Source organism: Mytilus galloprovincialis, chromosome 1 (assembly GCF_965363235.1).
Source record: "Mytilus galloprovincialis chromosome 1, xbMytGall1.hap1.1, whole genome shotgun sequence".
NCBI classification, from domain to species: domain Eukaryota; kingdom Metazoa; phylum Mollusca; class Bivalvia; order Mytilida; family Mytilidae; genus Mytilus; species Mytilus galloprovincialis.
This window is the reverse complement of record NC_134838.1, coordinates 1,410,635-1,427,340: the sequence shown is the minus strand read 5'-3', so window position 1 is coordinate 1,427,340 and position 16,706 is coordinate 1,410,635. Positions and strand designations below refer to the sequence as shown.

The following is a 16,706-nucleotide window of genomic DNA, read 5'->3' as shown; positions in this document are numbered from 1 at the left end:
AGTTTAATCTGAACATTCTTTATATTTGTTAAATTGATAATTGGGATTCCATTTTGAGCCTGAAGATGGAAGTTTTGAACAACCTTGCCCATCTATACAGCCTTTGCACAGTCAGTTTATGAGCTTGGTCAACCATGGTCAAAAAGGCAGAAAACCATGGTTGTCAAATTGACCATGGTCAACCACTTGTGATTTGAGCTGTGTAAATCATGAACAGATGTTTGTCCATGGTCTTGAAAGTGGAAAACCATAGTTGACAATGCTTTAAAGCACATCCTACCATGATTTGAACTTTGACCATGGTTATCAATGGTCAGCGATGGTAACCATGGTCAACCATGGTTGTATTTTGACAGGTGTACCAAGCTACTCTAGCTGATTTTCTCCTTTACTATCATCATAGATTCCACTTTGTTCTTTAAGCCCAATGAAGTTGTATCTGTAAAGTTTTCAATATCTGCTTATCAATCAAGTTTGTTAGAAGTTTCCTCCCTGTTCATTCTCTCTTTGTTATAATAGATTATATAACGTCACTGGTGCAGGTTTGTATAGAAACTAATGACTATGGACTAGAATTACTGCATCTCTAACATCCTAAGAAAATTAATCTGAGAGAATTAATCAAGAGATATCATTTTGACAGAGTGATTAAAGGATTAGCCATTATAATTAATAGATGTCTTAAATAGTCACGATGCTGTGTTAGCTAAAGTTTTATTTACAGTAGATTAATTGATAATTTTTTGTTATATTCAACATTCATTGATACAATTAAAGATAGAATTGTCTTTCAATTTTGCATTGGAGTTATTTTTCAATTTTCAAAAGGAACGGCAGATTTAAGAGGCTACACTCAGGTCCTTGTTTTATGTTGTAGCAGATAAGGCAGAGAACCTTTTTTGCCTAAAGTGTCCTCCCTTCTAAATGCTACACTTAAAGGGAGAAATAATTGGTTGCCTTTCTTGATTAAGAAGCTATCACAAAATTGTGCAGACTCAGTACAGATATTCGTGACAAAGCTATTAATTTGCCAACCAATTTTGTATGAATAAGAGAATTTTGATACAAGTTATTTTCTTTAGATGTATTTCTTTAGTAATTTTCTTTGTATGTATGTCTTGAATTTTATAAAGCTTGAACATCTGTAGAAACAAAGAACGAAGGTTTCTGTTTCTACCTAGTGTAAAGTTGTCTGGCGATGGACAACAATTAGCCCAGTCAGTCAAGTAGAATCATTAACTTCTGTAACATCAGGAGCAGATCTTGTTTTACTTCCTGTTGTGTTGTAGGAAATTGTTTGGAATGTTTTTGTTAAATTCTATTTATTTTTGCAAAAGTGAAAAAATGAAATTCTCCAGAACTGCTGAAATGATCTGAAGGTTTAAAATGGATAAGGGTAAATATTCTACTGTATTGACAAAAATGCTAATGCATAACTAAAACACGTTCAGAAAATAAAGTTAAACGTTTGATGTAAAGTGACTTCAGTTGAATTATTGATTTCCTGCATGCATATATTAATAGCTATACTTCCAAGAAGCTTTCATTCAGCAAAATCATTGTACAACTGGAAGAATTGGGATTTTGTGCAATGCTCAATATAGATTTATGCATAACTTAGGTACAAGAAAAATTACATAAAATTGATTTTTTTTTGAAAGCTTAGAATAAGAAATTCAACAAAATTATTAAACAAATCTTTATCAATAAGTTTATTAATTTAAGCCTAAAAGATTAGGAAGTTTTGTTAACAAAGTAATTATTGGATGACCACAATAATGTCCCTGTGTTGAATTTAATTACTTTCCAGAATAATCAACAGAAAGTTACTGCCACCAATTAAAACTAAACTGGTAAAAAACATTTTAGTCCTAGATTCTTGTAGCTTTACTTTGGTTTTTGTGAACATTTATGATCTAAAATGAGTTGTTATGCCATCTAGTGTAATGAAGTTGTGAATAATCTCTGTTTGTTTATTTATATAGTATACCATAAAATATAGCTTCCAACAATATTAAATATTATTTTAATCTCATGTTCCACACTCTCAGTATGGAGTTTCTATGACAAATTATAGAATTATTAGACACGAGGGAATGGGTCATTAAACATAACACATTTCTTATCAACTTGAGAGTTTGTCTAACATGTTTTCACGAGCTTCTCTGTTTACTTTATATTAACAGGAGAAGACTAATTACAAAATAACTTTTCCCTCTTTTCATGCATTTTGGCACTTATGTCTTAATAGTTTTTGCAAAATGCCTTTTGTTCAATATGTGTGACGAAGTTGATGGGACTGATATATTGGTATTCAATTGTTTATATGGCAATTACAAGGTTGTCAATGGAATAGGAATACAACTTCATAATTTTAGGGTAAGATTTTTTTTATTACACATATATTTCATTCACAATCTTTGTAATAGAAAGACTCCTCTAATGTTTTGGTTGACAGTTGATCTGAGTATTGAATTTTTTATCAGGAAAAGTATGTAATGCAAATACATTAATTATTTTTAGTTCTAAAAGTGTATGGTGTTTTGCAATATAACAACATCAAATATTAGTTGTCAAATTGAGGGATGAACTATAGGCTTGATTTACATTGTCTCTTCTAATCAAATGGTCTCTTTTATCTTCTGTCTATTTACAGTATATTTGCATTGATAGAATTTTACTGTGATACTTGCAGTTTTAATATCATGTGCTTTTGTGAACCTTCTTGAATATATTTCAGCAAATAGGTCTGAAAATTAGATCTCAATAAAATTTCTTTAACTTTACAATAGCAGTAGTTTTTAAAACATCTTGTATGAAACTTGTTAGTGTGAGCCTTAACTTTATCCCTTCAGTTGAAGCCTGGACCGGAATCTTGAATACTGTGTTTTTTAACAAGGATTTTACATTTCTTAAAATCAAATATGAATGGTTGTCTCTCATTTAATTTTTATAATTGGATGGCATTTTTACTCCATCAAAGTTAAATTTCTTGACCATTTTATATTAGATGAAATTCACAGGTCAGAAACTTTATCAAAATCTTATTTTTGTCGAGCCTGCAACTTTTGTTGCAGATAGCTCGACATAGGGATAGTGATCTGGCGGCGACGGCGTTAGCTAACTTTTAAAAAGCTTCATATTTTAGAAAGTGGAAGACCTGGATGCTTCATACTTTGTATATACATGCCTCATGTTACAAAGTTTCCGTCAGTTAAATGTCCTTGACCTCATTTTCATGGTTCAGTGACCACTTGAGAAAAAAGTTCAGATTTTTTGTAATGTTGAATTCTCTCTTATTATAGGTAATGGGATAATTATATTTGGTATGTGCATACCTTGCAAGGTCCTCATGCCTGTCAGACAGTTTTCACTTGACCTCAATCTCATTTCATGGATCAGTGAACAAGGTTAAGTTTTGGTGGTCAAGTCCATATCGCAGATACTTTAAGCATTAGGGCTAGTATATTTGGTTTATGGAAGGACTGTAAGGGGGAAATGTCCAACTGGCAGGTGTCATCTGACCTTGACCTCATTTTCATGGTTCAGTGGTTAAAGTTAATTTTTTGTGTTTTGGTCTGTTTTTCTCATACTTTATGCAATAGATCTACTATATTTGTTGTATGGAATGATTGTAAGGTGCAGATGTCATCTGACCTTGACCTCATTTTCATGGTTGAGTGGTCAAAGTTAAGTAATACTATATGCCATAGGTCAACTATATTTGGTGTATGGAAATATTTTATGATCTATATGTCAGTCGCACAGGTTTTATTTGACCTCAACCTCATTTTCACGGTTCATTGGTCTTTGTTCAGGTATTTTGGTTAATGTGAAGTTGATGTGACAGTTCAGTGGCGGATCCAGCCATTTTAAAAAGGGGGGGGGGGGGTTCCGACTATATGCTCCCATTCAAATGCATTGATCAGCCAAAAAAAGTGGGGGTTCCAACCCCCGGAACCCCCCCCCCTGGATCAGCCACTGCAGTTTTTGATAAAGCTTTATACTTAGGACTATCAACATAATATCAATGATAAGCAAAGTCAAGGCGAGACATTTCAGCATGTGCACTCTTATTTAAATAAAATTTTGAAATGATAATGCTGGTTTTAGCCACATAACCACTGATTCTGAAATATATCAATATTTAAGTGTCACCTCTTTGTACTCTTTAAAACTAGATTGCTTATATAAAACTTAAAAAACTGATTCAGCAAAATTAACTTTATAGGGTATCTGGAAAATGCATTAGAATGAAAACAAGTAGTTTATTGGTTGTTTTTCAGAAGTAACGTGTCAATTTCCTATTTGCTTTTTACTTCTAAAGTGTACAACTTCATTAAATCCATTAAAATGTTCATTTCAGAAAATGAATTTCATAGTAGCCACTGAGAACAGATCAATTAAACCTCTGAGCAAAAAATAAAAATAAGTTCAATTTAAAAAAAAGGTTGACATCTGAAGATTTCCTTTTGAGTTACCATGGAAATGAAACAAATGTCCTGCACTTATCCATTTGTAAGTCTAGGTTGGTAAAGTTTGAAATCAATAGTTGCCTGGAATTATTACCTAGTTATAAATCACTTTGTGTTCTCCTTGAGTTAGTCTATGTGGCATGTTGGACAGTAATTACGTTATTGGAACTTCTCTTGATTTATTATGTGACATTACTAAAGCTTACTTTGCAGAATAAAGATGCAATTAGTATTATTTCCTTTCTCTGTAGGCTTATATAATTCTTCATGCACTTACATTTTAAGTACATAAAAATAGGCCTCAATGGAATTTTAGTCTAGGATCAAATATTACAGTCTTCACTTACATGTACTTACCCGACCTGAATTTACCTATATTCATGCAGCTATCTGACATGTGACCTATATGCATTGTGAACTTTCTATTATAGATATAAAAAAAATGTCAGGTATATATCAATAAGATTATATCTCATGCTCAGACTGTCAAAGACTTGGTAAACAGTTTCAAAACCTTCAAAGTCACATGTTATTACTTATTATTGGATTATTATAGTTTTTGCAATGTTTGTACCAAGTATTGTCACTATCAAAGGAGGAAGAATCTAATTAACCTGCATATTGATTAAAAGTGGTGCAAATGAAGGCAAGGTATATATACAGTTGTTTTGTTAATAAGTCCATTAAAGTACTGATGAACTTTAACTTTTGAACACTGTATAGTACTGCAAAATTATGGTTGTTAAATTTTCTAAGCGTTTTACCATTTTAATGCCCCCACTGTTTAGACTCTACAATGGGGCATTAAGTTTAACCCTTGTCCCTCCATACATATCAAAATTGGTTTTCTGTTCTCTAACTTTAGTTTGCCTCAACCAATTGTTATGATTGGAACTTAAACACAATGCTTATTACAACAAAACATAGATCAAGTGTAAATTTTGGTGGCATCACTTTAACCATTCTAGAGTTAAGCCCCTTTATAAATGGAACAAATGCTTGATTTTTTTTTCATTTCCTTTTGTCTAGACCAAATTTTTAGAATCTTATGCACAATGGTGAATGCTCATGACAACAAAACACAGATCAAGTTTGAATTTTGATGGTGTCATTTTTACTGTTCTAGGGTTATGCCCTTAATATCTTGAAATTGCTGAATTTTTCGCTTCTATTTTCTAACTTTTGCTTGCCTCAACTAAATGTTATGAAACATTATATTGCACAATTCTTATTACCAAAAATCTCAGATAAATTTCAAATTTGGGTAGTGTCACTTTTAAAGTTCTTGAGGTATGTTCCTTTAAAAATATGCTATCAAGGGCACCATGTGTGTTCTATGGACACCTTCCCCATTATTTTATACAGATTAAAGACAAAATGCATAAGTTGATTGTAAATTGTACAGAGTGTTTTAGCAAGTTTGATTGCTAAAATTTTTTGTGATTTTTGGTATGTAAAAATGAAAAGAGAATGGAATTTTTTTTTCTGTAAGTTTTTTTCTCTTTACATGAGAAATAACCATGATAACCTGATTGTGATGAAAGTTGAAGGGGTGGTATTTACATGAGAAATAACCATGATAACCTGATTGTGATGAAAGTTGAAGGGATGGTATTTAAAACAACAATTACTCACTTGTTATTTTAATCTATCAGATCATCTTAAATTGTTAACTTCATTTTCATTTCTATACCTATCTTATCTTTTTAAAGAAATCCATAAAAAAAATGAAAAAACATCTTCTGAAGTAGTTTTTTTCACCCAATTCAGCAGAGATCATGATGAGTGAGAAGCTTGATAAGATAGTGGCTTTTTGATATTATACAAATCATTCAATGGATGCAGAATTGTGCAGACGGCACTAGATTTAAATTAGATTTTGTGACTACAAAAGGTTTCATTAATATGGTTATTGATTCATTGAAGCCTGATTGGTTGGCTAATAGATTAACTTTTAGTCTAAAGACGGTTTTTCAGACTCACTGATTATCGAGACTACAGAGACTTTGAAATAAAACTGAATGCTAAATTTTATTCTGCTTTATTGTGGGAAAGAGAACTTAGTGGAAGGGAAAATTCAGAAATGGGTCTTTTTAATATGACTTGAAATATGATAAGGGTGGTTAATGTTGATATTATTTACATAAGTGATCAGCAGCTAATCTGATCTATATATATATATCTATTGATTCTTATCATTTAATAAACAATATCATTAAATTTCAATTTCTATTATTCATAAGTGATTATATTGAATCCTGTTAGATTGCTATTAAGGCCACAATTAAAAATATTTTGGTTTGCCCAAACCCTACCCAAAGGTTGAGACAGTGGGTAGGGAGGTAGGCATTTTCTTTTTTTTTTTTTTAAAGAAAAATTGAAGTATCGGGTGTTTATTAGTCTTCATGCCTGTCTGATTAAAAAAAAACTTCTTCAAATCAGGACATTAAAAGAATTTGAGTAGGCAGCTTTTTTCTGGGTAAGTAGCGTTTGGGTAAACAAACCTAGTCTTTTTTATGGCCTAAGATGTTCATATTTATACAGTGAGACCCGCTGAGTTCTGAATTGACATTTAGATTTAAGTGCTACTGCATTGTGGAAAATAGGGAGTTCCCCAGTGAAAAATATATGTACCTTATAGATATTTTATATGTGCAAAATAATAGAACCTTATTTTTTATGCGACCGCAAAAATTGAAAATTTTTTGGTCGTATATTGGTATCACGTTGGCGTCATCATCGTCTTCGTCGTCGTCCGAAGACATTTGGTTTTCACACTCTAACTTTAGTAAAAGTAAATAGAAATCCATAAATTTAAACACAAGGTTTATGACCATAAAAGGAAGGTTGGGATTGATTTTGGGTGTTTTGGTCCCAACAGTTTAGGAATTAGGGGCCAAAAAGGGCCCAAATAAGCATTTATCTTGGTTTTCGCACAATAACTTTAGTATAAGTAAACAGAAATCTATGAAATTTTAACATAAGGTCTATGACCACAAAAGGAAGGTTGGGATTGATTTTGGGAATTTTAGTCCCAACAGTTAAGGAGTTAGGGGCCAAAAATAGATCCCAAATAAGCATTTTTCTTAGTTTTCGCACAATAACTTTAGTATAAGTTAATAGAAATCTATGAAATTTTAACACATGGTTTATGACCACAAAAGGAAGGTTTGGATGGATTTTGGGAGTTTTGGTCCCAAGGAATTAGGGGTCAAAAGGGTCCAAATTTAAACTTTATTTGATTTCATCAAAAAATGAATTATTGGGCTTCTTTGATATGCCAAATCTAACCGTGTATTCAGATTCTTAATTTTTGGTCCTGTTTTCAAATTGGTCTACATTAAGGTCCAAAAGGTCCAAAATTAAACTCAGCTTGATTTTAACAAAATTGAATTCTTGGGGTTCTTTGATATGCTGAATCTAAACATGTACGTAGATTTTTGATTGTGGGCCCAATTTTCAAGTTGTTCCAAATCGGGGTCCAAAATTATTATATTAAGTATTGTGCAATAGCAAGAAATTTTCAATTGCACAGTATTCCGCAATAGCAAGAAATCTTCAATTGCACAGTATTGTGCAATAGCAAGAAATTTTCAATTGCACAGTATTGCGCAATAGCAAGAAATTTTCAATTACACAGTATTGTGCAATAGCAAGAAATCTTCAATTGCACCGTATTGTGCAATAGCAAGAAATATCTAATTGCACAATATTGCGCAATAGCAAGAAATTTTCAATTGCACAGTTTTGTGCAATAGCAAGATATTCAATTGCACAGTATTGTCCTGTTTTCAAATTGGTCTACATTAAGGTCCAAAGGGTCAAAAATTAAACTTTTTTTTTGGACCATAATAGGTGAATGTCCAATTTAAAGTTTTTAAGTTTTTAAGTTTAAGTTCTTAGACCACATTCATTCTGTGTCAGAAACCTATGTTGTGTCAACTATTTAATCACAATCCAAATTCAGAGCTGTATCAAGCTTGTATGTTGTGTCCATACTTGCCCCAACTGTTCAGGGTTCGACCTCTGCTGTCGTATAATGCTGCTCCCTGTGGAGCATCTGGTTTTCAAATGAAAGAATGAGGTTATGAGATTTCTAATTTACACTTGTATGCAAATTTGGCTGCCATTACTTAAAGGCACACATTTTGTTCCCCCAAAATATTACATTGTAATATAAAATATTGTCGTCATTATAAAAGTGACTGTTTTTCGTGTTGGAAGATCATTTCAAAACAGATCTAAGGGTCATTCAGAGACAAAACTCAGTTAAAACCAAATGTTAAATAATGTCTATAGCAAAAAAATATAAAGATTGATATTGTTGCAGCCTTTGTGTTGTGAATGACTTTACCAGACCAGTGTAATTGACCTGAGAGAGGTTGTCTTTCCAATGACTTGAGTGAAACATGTGCTGTATATGCATGTGGTTTTATTGTCTGATTTTTTGTTCTCTGTTTACATCAGTAAAACAAATGTATCCGTCAGAGATGACAAAACAGAAGCTAGGAAATAATAGTTAATTATGTTATTAGGCAAGTAATGAGTACAAATAACGTCTGTAAATTGAATTGTTGATATAGATATGGAGGGAAATCTAGGCAGCGTTGACATAATATGACTGATTTACTCGGATGTGTTATGTAACAGGCATATTTAAACAAATAATTCTCATCTAAAACAAAAACTATTCTTCTGATTATTATAAGTAACACTTATGTAAGCTTATGTTAAAATAACCAGCTAAGTGACATACAACTTTTAAGATGCATTTACATGTAGCATAGAAAATGATATATAGAGATGTACAGGCACAGGAGGGGCCATCCCCCTCCCCCCTTTTGTGTGAAAATTTTGTTGATTATATAGGGAATGACTGAAGCATGACTGGAGTGGGCCGCTTCTTACTAAGGCAGTCAAACTCAGGTCCCCACTTATGAAAATTTCTGGATTCACCACTAATAGTTACTAAAAATGATCAGAACTCTGACTGTTGAATACACGACATTGAATCTGATTCCCTGTGGGAAGAGTGCTCTGACAATGGTTATAGCCCTTGGTGCTTTCCTCCAGAAGGGTTGATAAATCTATCATATATTACCAGGACTAATATTTTGTCAGCAAGACACACATTTCATATGGACTCATCAATGGCGCTCATAGAAAGTATGAAGTTGAAGAGCATTGAGGACCCAAAATTTCTATCAGGGGCCTTTACTTCTCAAGAAAACATTTTTCAACTATTTAACATGCCCTAAATCTTGATGACTGTAAAATGTTCATATTAAATTCCAAGTCAATAATAAATACCTGAAGCCTGTTTACCTTTCTCAACAAAAATGGTTCTTATGTTCTGAATATTCATGAAATAATTATTCAGTTAAACATTAGGCAAACATCCATCAATCATGACTTGCCCATTTTAATATATATTACAAGTCTATAACTCTTAAATGCCGGCAGCAGTTGGTTTTAGACTACAAAATAGCTAAATTAGTTCTATTTCTGCTATTCTTTTTTCATATATAATTCATTTTGTACTACATTAATTTGAAAATTATAAGGATTATCAATAGTAAAGAAATATGAAATATTGTCTCAAATAGTAATGAAAGCTGCAATGAATGGAATTTCCTAAATTAAAAGTCGTATTAGACATCATAAAAGAAAATTATTGCAGAAAACATTTGTGTTTATTGTGATTTTATGACTGAAATGATTTTTACTTATCATTTTATTAATGGTTTATTTTCAGACAGTTTACAATAGCTCTTCCTATACTGCTATAAACAAAGAGGCACTCCAATACAGATTGAAGTATAATCTTCAACAAGATGACATCATTTCTCATATATCATTGTAATGTTTTGACCTTGTATAAACAGTATGACCTCTATATCTATAACAGGGTGTAAGTCTTAACATAGATAGGTTGTTGGCGTCAGTAGCAATGTGTAGAAGATTATCCAAGCTGCTCTATTATTATATGCTATGATTTCTTCAATCAATTTCCTGAATACATTTTGTATGGTACTTATATGCCACTTTGTTCTGCATCTGTCCACCTGTTCTCTGACAAATGATCATTTTCCTGATAATTTAAACTTTATGGATATTATGAACTGCTATCTTTTTACATGCATTGAATTTTAACAGAAGATCATTTATGTAAGGATAGAGAAACACTATCTGTCTTATAGATACCATACAGATCCAGTATTTTATCCAATCTTCCTCAAGATTGTTTGTTGCTTGCTATATAGTAAGAGTCAGGAGTACTATATAGTTTCAAAGACAAAGTTCAAGGTCATGTGTTTCATAGATTTATGAACAAAACATGTTGGAGGTCAGTAGAGCTCTTAGTATTATAAATGCTATTTTAAGGTTAAAAGTCAAGGTCATCTTGTAGCCAAATCAGGCACAAAATGTGTTTTATTGTGTTGAAATGACATGGTTTGTTGACCTTACATTACATTTGATTTTAATGTTAAAGTTTTTTGACATTATATATGTCTATGTAGAACTGATGTTTTCATATTGTTATATATAATATATATAATGTGACCATGAACTTATAAATGAAATTTAAATTTTGAAAAACAAAGTGAAACAATGCATTGACTTATTAAAAAAATATAAGGAGAATGAAATTTAATAGGTCGCAGCTCTTCCTTTTGAATAGTTTTACTCTAGTGATTTTTGGGGCCCTTTATAGCTTGCTGTTCGGTGTGAGCCAAAGCTCTGTGTTGAAGGCCGCACCTTGACCTATAATGGTTTACTTTTCTAAATTGTTCTTGGCTTGAGAGTTGTCTAATTGGCACTCATACCACATCTTCCTATATCTATTTCATTGCCTTAAATGTAAGTCAGTTATTGATTACTGACAATTGAGAATGAGACAAATATTTGTATGTTGTTGTTTTAATCCAGATAAAAGGATTAACTGTATAGAAATCTGTTAAGACGTGGTATATACATAATACAGCTCTGTCCCCTCGAGTGTAGTAAGAGAAGTATAAATTGAATTAGTATATCTATCTACAAGGCATCCCACTAAAATGGTCATGAAAGTTTGATGAGTTTGTGAGAGTTTTCATGGCAGTCAACTAGAAGTTTGTTTCCCCTTTAGGACATGTTAGAAACGATAAGGAGATACAGGGATGCTGTAAAACAATTAAATATTAAAACAGTTTTGTTGTTGTATATTAAAGTACTGTTAGAGTTCAGCAATCAATTCTAAATGGTTTGTCTTCTGATAAAAGCTTTCTTACTAGTAAATGGACTTGATTAACTCGAAGTGAAATTGTGACATGATATTTCACTTTAAATATGTCTAGCTGAAACATGCAAGAACCATAGACATGTCTAAACTAAATTCTTGTTTTGGCATTTGTTGGGCTACATTTCAGACTTTAAGTCTTGAGCATATCTTAGCTAAGGGTTATGATTTCAAACTAAAATGACAAAATAACAATCATCATTTGAAGCACTGCTGCTATACTAACAGGTTTTGTGACTCTTGTCAAAATGTGTTCATTGAAACGCAGTCACATCTCAAGGTACGGGGATGCTTATAAAGTTGTGTTAAAACTATTGGCTCCACAATATTAAAGGTTTAAAAGAACATAAGTTGTTATCAAAAATTAAAACTATTGGCTACACAGTATTAAAGGTTTAAAAGAACATAAGTTGTTATCAAAAATTAAAACTATTGGCTACACAGTATTAAAGGTTTAAAAGAAACACAGTTGTTATCAAAAATTAAAACTATTGGCTACACAGTATTAAAGGTTTAAAAGAAACACAGTTGTTATCAAAAATTAAAACTATTGGCTACACAGTATTAAAGGTTTAAAAGAAACACAGTTGTTATCAAAAATTAAAACTATTGGCTACACAGTATTAAAGGTTTAAAAGAAACACAGTTGTTATCAGAAATTAAAACTATTGGCTGCACAGTATTAAAGGTTTAAAAGAAACACAGTTGTTATCAGAAATTAAAACTATTGGCTGCACAGTATTAAAGGTTTAAAAGAAACACAGTTGTTATCAGAAATTAAAACTATTGGCTGCACAGTATTAAAGGTTTAAAAGAAACACAGTTGTTATCAGAAATTAAAACTATTGGCTGCACAGTATTAAAGGTTTAAAAGAAACACAGTTGTTATCAGAAATTAAAACTATTGGCGGCATTATAGATTTTCTTCTGTTTGGAAAGATCGGGAGGAATGAGTCACTCGTTTCCAGACATGACGTAATTAAACATATCTGTCAAAAGTCTTCACTCTTTCCTAAAGGGCTGATTTACTTTATTACTCTGCTGCAACTTTGTAAAGATTATTGGATTTGGTATGGAATAAGGAATGTGGGCGCCATATTTACATACGATTAAACCAATGATTTAAGACAGAAAGGAGGCTATATGAACTATTTAGGAGATGGATATTACAGAATGAATTTAGTCATTTTCCAATTTTATGTACCAGTTTATTAAAGTTGTAGGTGTCTTATAGCATTTTTATTGGTAGTCGGACCTGGGGGATTTCCCTTTGATATTAAAAGTTCACCACTGTATTATTGTTGTTTGACTGTTTCATATAAATTGTTCCCCTTATTCCTTTAAATTCTGGTTGATGTCATGATATTCAAATTCCACTTTAATAAAATAAAAAACATGGGAAATTATTTTATCAAGACTATTCCCCTCCTTTTTACTGTGGTAGGTTAACTTTTTATCTTCAGAATTTGACAGGGTGAGATTATTTCTAGCCAGATCTATACTATTAATAGGTAAACTGTAATTCATTTTTCAAATCCATTCTGACTTTTGTAATCAGTTAAATGCAATGTAAAACATTTCAAAGGGAGATAAAAACTTTTTTTTATCATCACTAGTTAATGAGAAATCAATCATTTGTTGATGGTTTAATGAGATTTTGGAGCAATATAACTTTTTATCAAGCTTTTTTACACCTTCAATAATAAAAGGTACTTAAATAACCTGGTATTATTTTTAGATTCATTCAATAATGAAGAATATGAAAGTTGTGTCCTTGTTGATTTTTCCCTGGAAAAAGCTCTTGGGGCAAAGGTCAGGGCAGGGCGAAAAATATCAGAGGTACATTCAAACTCATAGATCGTAAAGTAAACTGAGAACGCCATGGCTAAAAAAGAAAAAGACAAACAGACAAGAAAAGTACACAAGACACAACATAGAAAACTAAAAGGCTAAAAACCTTGTATTTAGGTAACAATGAACAATTGAGTAACATTATGGGCACAGCTATTAAAAGGAACCTGCTTTTCAGAATCATGAATGGTAGCTGCATGAACTCTGCCAAATACCAAAGGAGATACAACATATAATAATTTCCCCCTTTGTCCAAATGGTGATAAGACTTCTTTTCATGTATTTTGAAGTGTGGAATTGATAGGCGAGTGCCGCGAGGGAGATAAGTAAAATTTGCATTTAAAAAAAGCAACTAGAACCTATATATTTTTTTCCTTTAAAAACTTTCTTTTGACAAGGCTTGATTCTTAAAATAATCTTTCTAGCTTTAGTATCTAAAATAGATGCTACAAATGTACTATTATTGCCTATGGGAAATAACCACAATTGTATTTGGCAATGTTGATGTTTGTGATTGAGTTATTAACATTTTAATCAGATAGCACTTGATCTTGTAGAAGGTGGTGATGTCCTACTTCACAGAACACATTGTAATTAGCATCTTACAAACTTTTGTTTCAATCTTCATTTCCTGGTTGATTACAGAGAATTGTAATATTGTTTCTCTTTGATGTTTGTATCATACATCTGTACTGCTCAGCATTTTAATGGCTACTCTTTCAAATTAATTTCTGCTATCTCTAAATTTATTAATTAAAGATTTTTTTATTGAATTACTTAAAGACATAAAATCAGTCAAAATACTAAGCCACATGCTAGCAGTTTATTTAAGGCATTTCCTAAGTATTTCAGTTAATGTTAGATGGGGCAAGTGCTTCAAATTATGGGGGAATTTAGAACAGTCAGCCATGGACACTGAAAGATAAATATATTTAAGTGCAAAATAAATGGTTAAAAAAATCAAAGTCAATGAATTTGAACAAATGCATGGGAAGTATTTTTGGTACAAAATGAACTTATGAAGCCTGTAAATGATTGGTTCATTGTTATAGGTGGCTAACTACTATATTTGTATTTCATTCATTTTGTTACAGTTTCTAGAAGAAAATCAATATCTAAGGCGCCCAGCAAAGGGCTTTATTAAACATTTGACATGACAATAAACATCAATGAATTCCGATTTCAATTAACAGATATGATTCAAGCCTTTATTTTTCGTTTTGTTTTATAAGCAGTTTCATATTTAGTCATCCGAGGGCTTTTATAACTTGCTTATAAACCTAATAGGGTTTGCTCATTGTTAAAGATGCTTTACCGTGACATGTAATTGTTCACAACTTTTTTCCTTGATCTTTTATGAATTAAGTTGTCGAAATTCATCTAATCCTACGTGACGGTCATAGTTTGTTAAAAAAAGGGGGGAGTTGAAGACAACCAGCAAAATCTGGGCCGAGAAAAGGATGAAAAGACAGAAAGCTATTTACAAATCATTTTAAAGAAAAACCAAAATTATAGCAACACAATAATTGAATATTTTCTTTAATGATATATGAACTAGTTTTGAGATGTGTTTAAGTTTTTGGTCAGATATAAATGGAGAAGAAAATGATAGGATGATTATGATGGAAGAGAAATCTTTAGTTTGACATATGTGAAGAAAACTAGAAATGACTTTTACATGTGCTGGCACTTTTAGAATTTGGCTTGACATATGTATAAATAGTTAATTTGATTGAGGAATGTGTTAATGATTAACGCTAACTTTCAGGTTAAAAGGGGTCAAATTATACATTTCCCCATCAGAAATGTTCTAAATGTGCCATAAATTCTATGGAAAAAACTGTCCATATCAGATCTGGTAATTGACAGTGAAAATCCATTTTCCATTTGTAATGGAACATATGTCAGTAGTCAATAATATAATGTGTCAATGATACATTAATTAAAGCTTTCTATAGTAATTATACAATCACAGAAAGATGGAGTCTTATTTCACATTATGAAATTTTATATTATTGATTTGTGAAATAATTGGAATATTATTTTTTATGTGGCATGTGGATTTTGAAGGCACTATTTTTCAGATCAGTTTTATAAAAGTTAATTAGAAAATATCACTCAACAAAGAAAGGTAATGCTATTTGTTTCATTTTGAAAGGAAATAATTTCATGAAAAGAGGTAATATATATACATTTCTAGACTTCCATATAAATAGAGTGATTTATAAAAAGGAAAATAGCACTGATTTCATAAAATATATCTTTTATTTAAAACTATGATTATTATTTCATTTTAATAATATTTTTTGCTTTATTTTTTTTTATATCACAATAATCAAAACTCTCACATCTTTTGCTGTTATATTAGAAAATACACTTTTAGTGTAAATGCATGCAGTAATTTGGGAATTTAGCAATAATGATCCTAAACACATTTAAACCGTGATATTTTTGTCCTGATATTTTTTATATTTTTGGAAATTTTTCTCTTTTTAGTGCATGTTCTTTCAAACATTCTGCCATCTTTTCTTTTAAGATCAACTGATTATTTTTATTGAAGTTCAAAAGTGCTCAAAGAATTCAGAATGTCTTTAGAATGTTATATTAGAAGTTTGAGTCTGAAGTTTGTTTTTATAATATAAATTGTGTATATTGATTTTTAGGGTGTAATAACAGTTGTATAGTGAGATTTTTTTGTGTTTTAAGTGATTACACCTGTATAAAACACACACAGAATCAATCAGTGACACTTTGAATGAGAAAGTGATTGAGATTTATCTTGATAACATGGTTACCTAGTTGTAGCAGGTCAAACTCATCAAAATTAATAAGAAAATCTTTTTTGTTAAATCATTCTTGAAAGAAAAGTGATGCAAGATGGGCATCATGTTTTATCTTAACCAACATTCAAATGAAGGATATAAAACTGAAGTCAGAGTATACTCTTTAAATATGAATTATTTTAAATTATTTTGCTAATACTTCTACATTTTGTTACTGTATCTTGTTGTTTGATATCTTTCTGATGATGGAAAAAAAATATATAGTTCTGTTCACGGACTCCATTAAATTTCCATGCCTGACCCAGCACATTTTATGAC

At 31.2% G+C, this 16,706-nt stretch overlaps 1 protein-coding gene across 3 annotated transcripts in view; it reads left to right on the top strand.

Moving 5' to 3' along the window:
* Window positions 1–16,706, top strand: part of LOC143062655 (tyrosine-protein phosphatase Lar-like) — a 174,863-nt gene that overhangs the window by 51,695 nt on the left and 106,462 nt on the right. The window contains exon 1 of one of the 3 annotated variants that reach the window (XM_076234366.1): window positions 15,718–15,736. The exons of the other annotated variants lie outside the window; for them this stretch is intronic. The gene's annotated coding sequence lies outside the window, so the exon portion shown is untranslated. Of the gene's footprint in view, window positions 1–15,717; window positions 15,737–16,706 lie in introns of those variants that run through there. 3 annotated transcript variants of the gene reach the window in all.